Genomic DNA, 12,570 nt, shown 5'->3' on the forward strand with positions numbered 1-12,570 from the left:
CGGCCAGACTGTCTGCATTTCTCAGCATTTCCGATGGGAACAGAAATGATGCAGCATCCAAAAGGCTTTGTTTATTGCTCTGGTGCCTCTGCCTCATAACGCTCCATGCAAACAACACTTCAGTCTCTAAAGAGCTTGAAGAAACCAAGCTTAACTTTTTTTTAAGAACCTGGTTTGTTTACCTGGCAAAAGTATTGGTTGATTTAATAAAAAAAACAATTGCAGTTATTTTAGTTAAGAGTAGAAGTTTAGTTAAAATTAAACTATATAGGCTAAGCACAAACGCATATAGGCCTACATTCTACTGTTCTTAACTTTAGAACAGTTCATTTAAAAACTGATTTCTGATTTAATTTATATATCAATATTTCACACCTGCTCACATTGATTCATCAGTATAAGTGCATTTTATATTTTGAGCCAGATGCTTTATTTCTTTAGTGAATCATTTCCAAAAACTGTCTCCTTGTTAATTTGCTAGGATCAATATTTTTTGATGTTGCTGTTTATTACTACACTTGCTGTGTCCTCTTGTTTTAGCTTCACATTTCACACGTTCTCATAACCTAAACCATCTGATGTGAATCTGTTTTGCTGTGACCTCAGAAATGACTGGCTTCCATTTAAAAAAAAAAAAAAAAAAAAAAAAAAAAAAAGGTTTGGTTGGTTCTATAAACCCTTAACCCTGTTCTGGAATAGCACTGGTTGCGAGGTCCCACAGAATGTGATTTTCTAGCCAATGTGTTCTCATTGTATGCTCTGCTTCTAGATGTATTGGGCTTTAGCTATGAGTGGTATGTTGTGCCCTTTGGGCGTTAGCCGGGGAAAAACATTAGCTTGTTTTGCACCACATGACTGTTATGGTTGGAAATGGGAATCAAGGGACTTGGTTTAGTGCTAGAAAAAAAAAATTGTAATGATGCACTTCCAAAGGGGGTTTTCACAGTGATGCCATAGAAGAACCATTTTAGGTTCCCCAAAGAACCTTTCATTAAACAGTATAAAGAACATTTCACTAATCTAAAAAAAAAGAATTCGACTATAAAAGAACCTTCTGTGCAGTCGAAAGGTTCCATTGATGTTCGAAGATCTTAATGGAACTGGAATGTAGGGCTGGACGATTTGGCCTAAAATCAAAACCTCGATTAATTGAACATTTTACCTTGATTACGATTAATGAACGATTATTTTGTTCTGTTTTTTTTGCCCTCATAGTTCACTGACAAGGTTTGTACTGTAAATATGATTGACTATCAGCAGTTATTTTATCTATGTCCGTAACATTTCTTACTAGGGTTGGGTATCATTTGAATTTTATCGATTCTGATTCTTATCAATTCCTAGTTTCGATTCCAATAAAATAAAATATCCAATATAAAAAAAAATTGTCAAACATTTAGATGTGAAACTTTTTACAAAGCATTCTGTTGCAGCTGAATAACATGAGCAAAAATCAGCAGCCTACAAAACACTGCAAGAGGATTTTTGCCTGTGATTTAAAAAGAAATACCATAGCAAAAACAACTAGATTAATATAAATTTAAAATATTAAAGTGTTAAAGACAAGCAATAAGATAGGTGAGTAATAAGAAAGGAACAAACAAATCAATTAGCAATATCATAAATACAGCTAAACTAAATTTCAGGTACAGAAACTGTAATTAAAAGTTTAAAAACACTGCATAGTTTTCTTTTTATAAATAAAATAAAGTTTAATCAAGTCAAGCAAAAATTCTGCACATGTGTTTTCTTTCTCATCTGTTTATGTTCACGTAAGACAAAAACGGCTGCGTTTATGATGATATACTGATTTAGTTTTCTGTATCGTAGTTTCGACTCGGAACAACCTTTTCTACAGTTAAAATACACAGAACAGTCCAAGAACGGACACAAACCAGGAACTCTCTGTGCACGCGCTTGTGCTTCATGTGCGCTGCACACAAACATGCTATAATAAGTTTTGAGATTCTAAGCTACTTTAGTGATAAATCACAGGACAGTGCTGACAACTAGTTTCTGCGTTCCTCTGTGCGCGCGATCTTCATAGCTACGGTTTATATGAGTGTTCGTGCCACAATGCAGCTGCGCGAACATGGTAGCTCGATATAAGAATACACAATCCGTTCATCTAATCGCTTGAATGTCCAAACCATAAAACAAATATAACTGACAAAGTTTAGTGAAGATGCAAGGCTCACCGCTCGAGCGCCATCACTATGTGTTGAACCGGCATTCAGCTCCATGTTTTGCTTTTATGCCACTGACTGGACGGGGCAGAGTCATGTGGCTACATGCGGTAGTATGCTTTTAAGGAGGAAGTGTTAACAGGATTAAAAAACCGAAATAACCGACATGGGGAAATTAATTTGGTTAGAGGTTATGAATTTCGGGTTTGATTATTTTTTGATTAATCGTCCAGCCCTAAACTGTAGATACTTATAAAGAACCTTCTTCAGGACACATTAGTCTAAAACTGGTAAATGAACTGTGGGTGTTGTCTGACAGATCTGAAAAAGGGGTGTCAGAGGTGTGGCCTGACAGATTTGCAGATGACAATCACGTTTCTTGTTACTTTGCATGTTTTTAAAAGTCCAGTACATTACAGGATGTCGTAACAGCTCGTGTTGCGTTACTCAATCTAAATTTCATTTCAGATTTTCCAAACCCCTGTGATTATATGTACCCTTTTGCAAAAGGACCTGTGGCCCTCGCAGAAAAGTTTTGCATGACTTGTAGGGGAAGTCTGAATAACTGCTCTCTGCTGTAGGAGATTAGATAAGCAGTGTTTGGGTGGGATTTGTTTACCAAGAGCTCTCTGACTGGACGCTGAGCAGGAGGGGTGGAAAAAACCCAGTGACCCATGTCTTCTCGTTCACAGAAGCCGCTGTTAATGAAAGGCTTTAAAACTGTTTCACTCTTGGCAGGCACGTGTGGATCATCATCTGCGGCTACGTGTTCATATTCAGCTCTCTCCAGGCGGTTGACTACGTGCCAGAGAGAGTCTTATGTCCTCGCCCCTTTTGTGAGCAACACAAGATGTTTAAAACCCTGGGGTTAGGCTGGGATGATCAGCTGGTGGCGGATTTCTGGAACTCCCACACCCTCGCACACTGCCTGTTTGCAGTGAGAGACTGCTGACAGCGGTTTTGACACAGCTAATCTTCCTAATCTCACGCCCCCTGACATGTTCTGCATTCTTTTTTTTTTCACATCCTGATCTTCTCACTTTCTAGACAACATGTCTTACACTTGATTTCTGAACAGCCGCAGAGCTCCGTTGGCCTTCAGAAAGGTTATTGTGTGGTCAGGGCTCGTTGTCCCAGTAGCCGCTTTAGACTGCAGCTGCTCTAGGCTTTCCGGCTGCAGCTTGAACCAGATGACTCGGATCACCCCCCCCCCCCCCCTTCCCATCCCGCCAACCTCACAGGAAATAACTGATGCTGGACAGGGGTTCAGATTTAGCATGGCTTTGCTTGACAAATACTGACTTGTTTCATACTGACTTAGAAAATGGCCGTCAGGTTGCACGACAGAGAACAGGGGATATACAACACCTCCCTTTGAAAACACTTTGGATAAGTCGATGCAGTAATGGTGAATATTCTCATGTTGCTGTTGTTTTTATCTTAGGGGTGGGTGATAGGGCTTGTGCCGATAGATAGACGATAGTATCATGTATCGAAGATATTCAGGCCATCCTTAAAAATATTCTTGTTTGCCATAACCCGACCGACCCTGTGAATTTAGGACCGACTCAAATGTTTAAAAAAATTTTTTTTTTTTTTGCTTTTAGTCCGACCGATTTGCCGGTTGTAAATTTGTGTTAAGACAGACCAATTTTTTTTTTACTCTTCAAACAACTAATACAAAAGCAATAAAATATTAATAATATTTTAGTAAGTATTGTAAATACTTAAATTGCCTAGGCCTACTTACAAACGAAGGCTACGTTCTTTCTTTAAAAACGGATGACAGACTATGGCCTGTGCGTTCGCAAAAAAAATTCATTAAAACAGCTCGACACCGCTTTAACTTGGCACGAAGTTCTGGAAAAACTGTGCCCAGATCTTTTCCCATCCCTTCTCCCATCTAGTTTAAAACCGTGACCGTGTCGACTGTCACTTTATGTTCGAAAATGTATTGCACGAATCGATTGGACCAACCAACACAAGTTTCAAAAACGGAAATAGGAAATAGATTTTGACGACCTTCTCTCGGAGCGCGACCAGGTTTTTTTTTTGGAACACGTGTCACACAGCAACTGCAGCTTCGGACACACACTCATAACAGCAAATAATACTTCTGCACAGTGTTTCTCTTTTTACAACAGAAATGTGAATTCTGCCGGTATTCAGACAGTCTCATGCATACAGATACAGATTCGGACTAGAATCGCCTATGCATTTTTCTTTTTATTAAAGCCTGCAGTAAATGTTTTGCATGATGGTAGTCCATTCTGCTTATTGTTGCACTCCTTTTTGTCATTATGCATGAAACTTCATGCCAATAAATCATAAGAAATATTGGTCTTTACCAATATATTGAATCTTGACATTCGTCCTGCCTGTTGTCCGTGGATTTACCTATATTTGATGTTATTTGTATAAAATGTATTTAGACATGCAAAATCGATTTTACAATCGATTCAATGAACACTTGTCTCTCAAATCAAACAGGATTTTTTTCACAAAAGTGACAACCCAAGAAAGCAAAGTAAACGGTCTCTCATTTGTAGGTTGCATTGACACCTAGCGGTGGATGCAAGTGAAAGTATAACAGTACCTCTTTTTTTTCTTCTCACCAGAAATTCATGCAATAAACATGTTTTTGACAAAGATTTCAATTTGTTTCTGGTCTATATAGCCTGCATCAAAATGAGGTTTGCAATTATGCGCCCGAAGGCACGGGTTGAAGACCCAGTCAGTGACGTCACGATATGCTAATTTGTTGAAATTCATACCTACGTAATCACCATCACCAAAATTTTACTTTTTTTTTTTTTTTTTTACATTGAAACTTGAAATGAAACTTGAAAAAAATATATAGACCTACCTACCCTTTTTTTTAATACATTTTTTACTGTTACTGCAAACCAAAATATTTTTAAGGATGGCCTCAGAGATATCGATGATAGCAGATGTGTTTGAGCCTAATATTGACTATCGACATTCTCCTAATAATTTATTAAATTACTATTATTATTATTATTCAGTGTAGGGCTGGGCGATATACAAAAAAAATTATATCTCGATATTGTCCAAATTTTTACGATATTCGATATATATCTCGATATGTTTGCATTTGCATTTAAATAATAAAAAATAAAACATGATTTTCTTTTGCCCATTAAAAAAAAAAAAAAAAAAACTATTTAGATTAAACAGCTAATTTAAGCAGTTAAAAATGTAGACCAAGAGATCACTTACTGCTTTTTATTAAATGAATACATGTATGCCTATATGTAACCGAAGCAGTGCAAATTAAGTAACAGTTACAGAAAGTGCATTCTGTCAACTTTTTAGTGCATGCAAATCACAATTTAAACTATGCAACTGGGATAAGTATTTTATTTAAATTTTTGTAACAAGTTTTTAAGCTAAGAACACAAGTCTGTCAACTGTCTGTGGTTTTAAGAGAAGCTCTGTGGCATGAAACTATGTTCCTACTGACACTAAAAACCCTCTTAGATGGGAAGCTAGTTGCTGAAGCACATAGCTATTTCTTATATATAAATAATATATAAATGAATACCAAAGACTTTTGCATTCTCTCTGTCTATATTATGGAAACTGGTAAACATATCAGTGAAATTCCCCAATAGTAATTCCAAATGGCCATAGCCTATGTTTCTCTATTCAAACATCAGCGGTCGAGTAAGTGCATTTATTTTGTGATCACAAATGCAAACAATACAGTTGAGATCTCACGACAGAACACAGACCGGCTGAACGACGCTTTCATTAGATCGCTCAATTCCAGCTTGTTAGTGTTTTCAGATTATCGTCGGCGGCTCTTCCGCAATGAGGAGTGAGCACGTGCGCATGGTTGCCAGATTGCTTAAAATAAGCAAACATCGGGCAGAAAATGTATCCTTGTAACAGTGCAGCTCTGATTCGGAGATTTAAACTCTTGTTATCTGGCAACCGCTATCATTAAAGCTCTCGTAGTAGAGGGGCGTAGAGCAGCCAGCAGTTACTGGTTCCTTTTTGGAGATTCGGCGCGTTCTTTTGGGAAAGTATGCTTGAATTTGAAATATTCGATATTCCCGATATATTCAAATTGTACATCGTCGTCAAAATTATTCCGATAATATCGCTAATATTCGATATATCGCCCAGCCCTAATTCAGTGACTTATTATAATTTGGCTATTATCAAATTGCCTCGCTATTTCATTTCAGCTCCACACTTCACACACACACACAAATGAGGATCAGAGTCTCCAACCACTAACACAGACGTACACTGTCTGCTGATATAAGGTAGTTCATTTACTTTAACAAGTAATCTGGCCCATATATGTGCAATATTTCAACTGAGTCCCCACTAACTGAGTTCAATGCCACATGGATGGTTTCTGTGGCGGTGTACGCAGTTTAAAAAATCAAATAGTTATGAAATAGCCTATGACAAGTACAGAGAGTCTCTCCTGCACCACCCACCCATGCACAATAATATTGTGTATTGGCGATCTCTTGGGCTGGCGATATGACGATATGACACTAGTTGGTGCTATGACCAGAATCTCATATATTTTGTTTCCGCAATAATAACCCTGTTCAATATTCCAGTGCTCTATGATCACCGTCTTCAGGAGCCGTTTCTTGCACGGTCAGGTCTGTCTTCTTTCGCTGAAATGAAAATTTTCTACAATTGAATTCGTCATAATAGGCATTTATCATCATAATCGTGTTGCCAGGGATGTCTCTATTTAATGAAATAACATGTCACAATCTCTTCATTTACTCAGTATCTCATGTTCTCAAATATATGTATGCGTGTAGTTGTGTGAAATTAGAAATAACGAGAATAGCGTCATACTGTTTGTTAGTTTGTTTTTTTGTCCATACTGTTCTTGGCTGCTGTTCATAAATTGAGCTTTGCACTAAAAGAAGTGCTATGAAATCTAATCTTAGTTCAGGGGAAAGGCTTGAACATTTGGAGTCTGGCCTGGACTCAAGCAAACATTACACGGGTGCAAATGCCGCCTCTAAATAGTCTTAACAGTAACTCTCTTTGTTTGAGTTGGGAAGTCCAGACCTGCTGTGTTATGTCATCTTTCTTTTTGACCTGATTTCTGTCATTTCCCTTGATTCTTTCATCTGAAATGCGACTTCCTGCTGACTGTGGGCTCATGGGAATTTTTTTTCTAAGATTTGCAAAACCACAATGATGTAAATAGCATTCTTAAACCGGAGTAAATTTTTTGAGCGGAAATCAATTGTGGTTACAATATAATTTGACCGTATGCAAAATTAACATGTTCGTGTTTAGGGACTGGCCAAATAGCCTCTCGTCCTTCAATGCCCCTTGCTATTGGATTTCTCTGTGCAGTTGGAGCCTGTAGTATTATGTTTAACTTGTGTTAGGCTTTGGATTTAGTCTGTTTGCCCATCGCTATGCTGGAGGTTTATTGGGGTTTAGTTTGTAAGATCTTGTGCAGAATATAGAGCACTCCATTCTTTCTGTCACTGTGCCACACATACCCATGTTTGTACTGTCAGTTAAGCCATACTGTTACCAGGGCAGAAAATAACCTCTCATGCCACTGTTTTAATAACCACAGAACTTAAAACAGTAGTAGTACTGTGAAAACAACTAATGTCTGCAGTTCTTATGAGTAAGTTCTTATGTTCTATGTTGTGGTATGTTATATCATGTTATGGCATATTCACTATATAGTATATTGGGATGCACTATATTGGATTTTTGCCTTTATCCAATATGCCAATAATTTTCTACCCATTTTGGCCGATAGCCGATATCGATATAATCTTTTAATTTTGGTTAGTTTTATTTATTAGAATTAAATAGACAATAACAAATTTATCTTGGAATGACACTACATTGAAGATGTAAAAATATTTTAGGTTAGGAAATGCCAGATGCGTTTCCATGATAATTTCCGGTGCTTGATCATGCCTCGCCGGTGCTTCCTCGGGGCCAACGGCTCGGGTTTTTTGGCACGATGAAAACCTTGGGCCAAAGTAACCCAGCTGGTCCTAGAGGAGTAGCTATGAACAAAGTAGTTTCTCCGCGTCTGGAGAGCTTTAGCGCCGCGGATCATTTCAGAAACAGCTATAACACCAGCTTTAAAAACCTTTTTAAAATAAGTTGAGCTCAAAACTCACTTTCAGTCAGCAGCAAGTGTTTGAAATAACTTGATCCGATGTGGATTATAATCACCATACAAGGCAGAATATTAATAAGCGATGCAAAAGACTATGCACGCTAGTATTAACGTAACCATAGTAAACATGGTAAATGTGACCATTTGAAGAAATCAGACGTCAGCTTCTTATTCTCTATCACAATCATGTATTTATTTAGTAACACATTTTATCTGTCATAAGTCTCGTCTCGAGAGTTTAGCTCCACGTAGCCTATGTCATAAAAATATAATGGTTTTTGTTCGGGAGCTTTTATAAAAATATAGAAATTATAATTCAGTGTGCTGAGTTTTGGCTTGTGTCGCAGTCCAAAGTTCACGGGAAAGAAAACCAAACAGCAGAAAATAGTTTTCTTTATTTTGCAAAACATTACGGTTTTATTTATTTTGCAAATCTTGAGTTTTGAATCATGTTTTGCTTCCATCTATATAACCAACCAGTGTTGGTATGACCATATCTCGTCGGCGCCTCACATGCACAGACACAACCTATGTTGAGTTTTATATATATTAGGGATGTGCATTTCAAGCAATCGCTGGGTATTATTCTATTAGTAGTCGATAATCGCCCCCCTCCCGCGCATGCACCCACACACGCATAAACACACACACATAAAAAGAGAGAGAAGGAGAGAGACTATTCAGGCTTTCAGTCTGTATGATAACAAACTGTTTAATATATCAGAGAAAGGTCTTTCCTAACCCAAGCCAATTGATGGTTGTATGATAGCTGAAACACATTAATATAACATAACCGAATGACGGCACTTATTAACATAACAGTCCATCTATTATCAACTGCTCACAAGGCTGTAGGAGCCTATGACATTCCTATTTTTAAAATGAGCATGACCATTCATAGCATTTTTTTTTTTAATTTACAGATTAATTAAGATTAGAACAGATTAATTCAGACATGAATATTAGGCTTAAAACACATTACGTGCTAAAACAGAATATCATGAAACACAGTACACCTAAAACATATTGTGAACAGCCTGAATGATGGCACTAATTTGAACATTAATTTTAATTTTTGTTTTTCTAACAATAACCTATTTCATATTTTTATTTAAAAATAAAAAGAGCATGTCCACAGTTCTAGTTATTGGCGGTACCCTCTGGCATTGGCTCTCTTTCTTCGCTGGCCTGTACTCACACTGTACTTCACGCTCCAGGTCGGTGTTCTGTCCATCTCTGCTCCTGTCAGATTTTGCTACCTCCCATGAAAAAACTAGGTAGTACTACTTATAAGGACCCGCCAAACCTAGGGGAGCTTTTGATTGAAACGGCGTAACTAATATAGAACCTTAGACGGACCGGCACGGGGATAATCAGATTTCTCTTCCCGAGTCGCTGTCCTCATTACACAGCTGCTGTTGCAGCCATTATAATAGTTTAGTTTTGGTTTATAATGGCAAAGTGGTCATATTTAGTTTTGATTCTTTATTAATTTAATTCAGAAATATGATTGGAACATTTTGTTTGTTAAATTCAAGTTTTTTTTTTTAATAAGCCTACACAGAGGCCAGCTCAAGACCATGAGTTGAGCATTTTTGTCAGTTTATCCTTCTAAAAAAAAAAAGATTAGCGTCATAATATTTTAGGAAATAAGTCACAATTACGACAATGAAATCATGTTACATTGCATGAAGTAAAATTTAATATATTACACCTGTATAATCCGCCAAAATTAAAAAAAAAAAAAAAGGATGTGGCACCTGTCATTCTTCACGTTTAAAATGAAAAACAGCAATAGGCTTACTGACGATTTTTTAAACACAAATTGATTTATTTTACGAGAAACTCGTTTGTATTAAATTTTTTTTCAACATGCACTCAAATATTTGTTATTATTTGTTATAATATTTTCGTGCTGCAAATATTAGCCTAAACCGGAAAATATAATTGATTCACATGCCGCATGAAAGGAGGCGAATATCTCCCTACAGATTAAAGAGCGTAAAAACATTTATTGTTTGTATTTTATCTTAAAATTGACAGAAGCCTGACATTTTATTCCTTCATTTATTCAAATCATTTTAATGCAGCTGGCTCATAATCACGACTTAATATGTGGGAAACAGGAAGCTTCTCACTGAGCACAGTGGAGTGCATCGTTCTGTTAACTTTGTGGTAGGGCTGTCACTTTTGTGAAATAATCATTTTCGATTTTTAAGACATAAGTGTTCATTGAATCGATTGTAAAATCGATTTTCCATGTCTAAAAAAAAAGCCGTTGCCTTTTTCAACGTCCAATAACGGACGAACATAAAGAGAGCACTGGAAACGCACAAGTCAGCAATATTTCTTATTTATTGGCATGAACATTCTCGAAAAAATATATGTGCAGAGGGGACGGCTGCCATAACAAAAGAAAAACATCACTGCAGGCTTTAACCCGGCTGCATTTATGATTTAGGCAATTAAAAAATCTCCAGGATTATTTTAAATAATGATTCAATCCATTTCAAACAACTGTTAAAAAAATGAAACTTTAAATGGACTTGAGAACAGGACATGTATGTTTTTTATTGAACATAACCGGCACTAGGCAGGCATAATGAAATGTGCAAAAAGGCTAGGGCCATTACAAATTTATTGGACATTTTCGGGATCCAGAGCAGAGCGTTTTTTATTCAATATATGTCCAGCTGTTGAGAAGACGCGCTCCGACCGCACTGATGTCCCAGGGACACTCAGGTACAGCTGCGCAAGGTGGGGGTATTACTGCCAATTTTCCATCACAAAAGTCGGTCGCTGTCAGCTTGCAATGGACATAACTTGCATAACTCAGAATCTCCTGTAACTAGATGCGCGAATGAGGTGAATTCGCGTCTACCGCGCTGCAAGACCTCCAGTGACAGCCCTACTTTGTGGTTCATTATTTTGAGTCGTTTGGGACGCGGTGACACAGAAGACCCTTTCACAACATATTGCTTAATAAATCTATTGCGTTTGCCGCTCAGAAACGTTCACGTAATCATGTTGCACGTATAGTTCTCTGCTCCGGTGTTAGTGCTCATACATAAAGTGAAGGTGACGTGACATTCAGCCAAGTATGGTGACCCATACTCAGAATTCGTGCTCTGCATTTAACCCATCCGAAGTGCACACACACAGAGCAGTGAACACACACACACACACACACACACACACACACACACACTGTGAACACACACCCGGAGCAGTGGGCAGCCATTTATGCTGCGGCGCCCGGGGAGCAGTTGGGGGTTCGATGCCTTGCTCAAGGGCACCTTAGTCATGATATTGAGGGTGGAGAGAGCACTGTACATGCACTCCCCCCACCCACAATTCCTGCCGGTCCGAGACTCGAACTCACAACCCTTCGATTGCGAGTCCGACTCTCTAACCATTAGGCCACGACTTCCCCTAATTAGGGGAAGCATTAGGGCTGCACGATATTGGGAAAAAATGACATTGCGATATTTTATTTTTCTGCGATATATATATATTGCGATATGAAATCTAATCTAATCTAATTTTTTCTTACAAACAAAAATGGGGTGAGCGCACTTACATTCTCATTTTAAATGATTTAAACATCAGAGTATTATTTAAATGAGAGTAAATTATTTGTAACTTTAGGATATGGTTTGAATTGTTAACATATTAACTAACATGAACTTACCACGAGCAATACTTTTGTTACTATATATAAATCTTTGTTTATCCTAGTTTATAAAAACACAGCTGTTCATTGTTTGGTAATGTTACTTCACAGTGCATTAACTATGTTAACAAATACTGTACAACTTTTGATTTCAACAATGAAGGCTATAGCCTAAATGTTGAAATTAACAATGTTGTAGAAGTGCAGTTTGGTAATAGTAAATGTTAAATAATGTAGTTAAATAGTTTAATAAATAGAACATTATTGTAAAGTGTTACAGATTTTTTTATACACCAATTCAGACGTCTCGTGAGTTCAGAGTTGGACAGGTCAGTTGTTTAAACCATTCATTAAATTGAATTGGTTCAAAGGAATCATTAGTTCGCGAATCAGACGTGTATGGCACGCCTTGTTTAATTATCAACACAGAATTTGACAACACAGAAAACATTTAATCACTGGATAGTTTTTTTTTTTTGGTTCGACTCCATCGTGTCAATTGATTTTGATTAATATGCGCGAAGGAGAGAGCAAGACAGTGCTCTTGT

At 37.3% G+C, this 12,570-nt stretch overlaps 1 protein-coding gene across 1 annotated transcript in view; it reads left to right on the plus strand.

The window, feature by feature from the left end:
* hipk3a (homeodomain interacting protein kinase 3a) overlaps window positions 1–12,570 on the plus strand; it is a 53,223-nt gene that overhangs the window by 15,769 nt on the left and 24,884 nt on the right. The gene's annotated exons all lie outside the window — the stretch shown is intronic.

The sequence above is a fragment of the Carassius carassius genome, chromosome 43 (assembly GCF_963082965.1).
Source record: "Carassius carassius chromosome 43, fCarCar2.1, whole genome shotgun sequence".
In the NCBI taxonomy this organism is placed as follows: domain Eukaryota; kingdom Metazoa; phylum Chordata; class Actinopteri; order Cypriniformes; family Cyprinidae; genus Carassius; species Carassius carassius.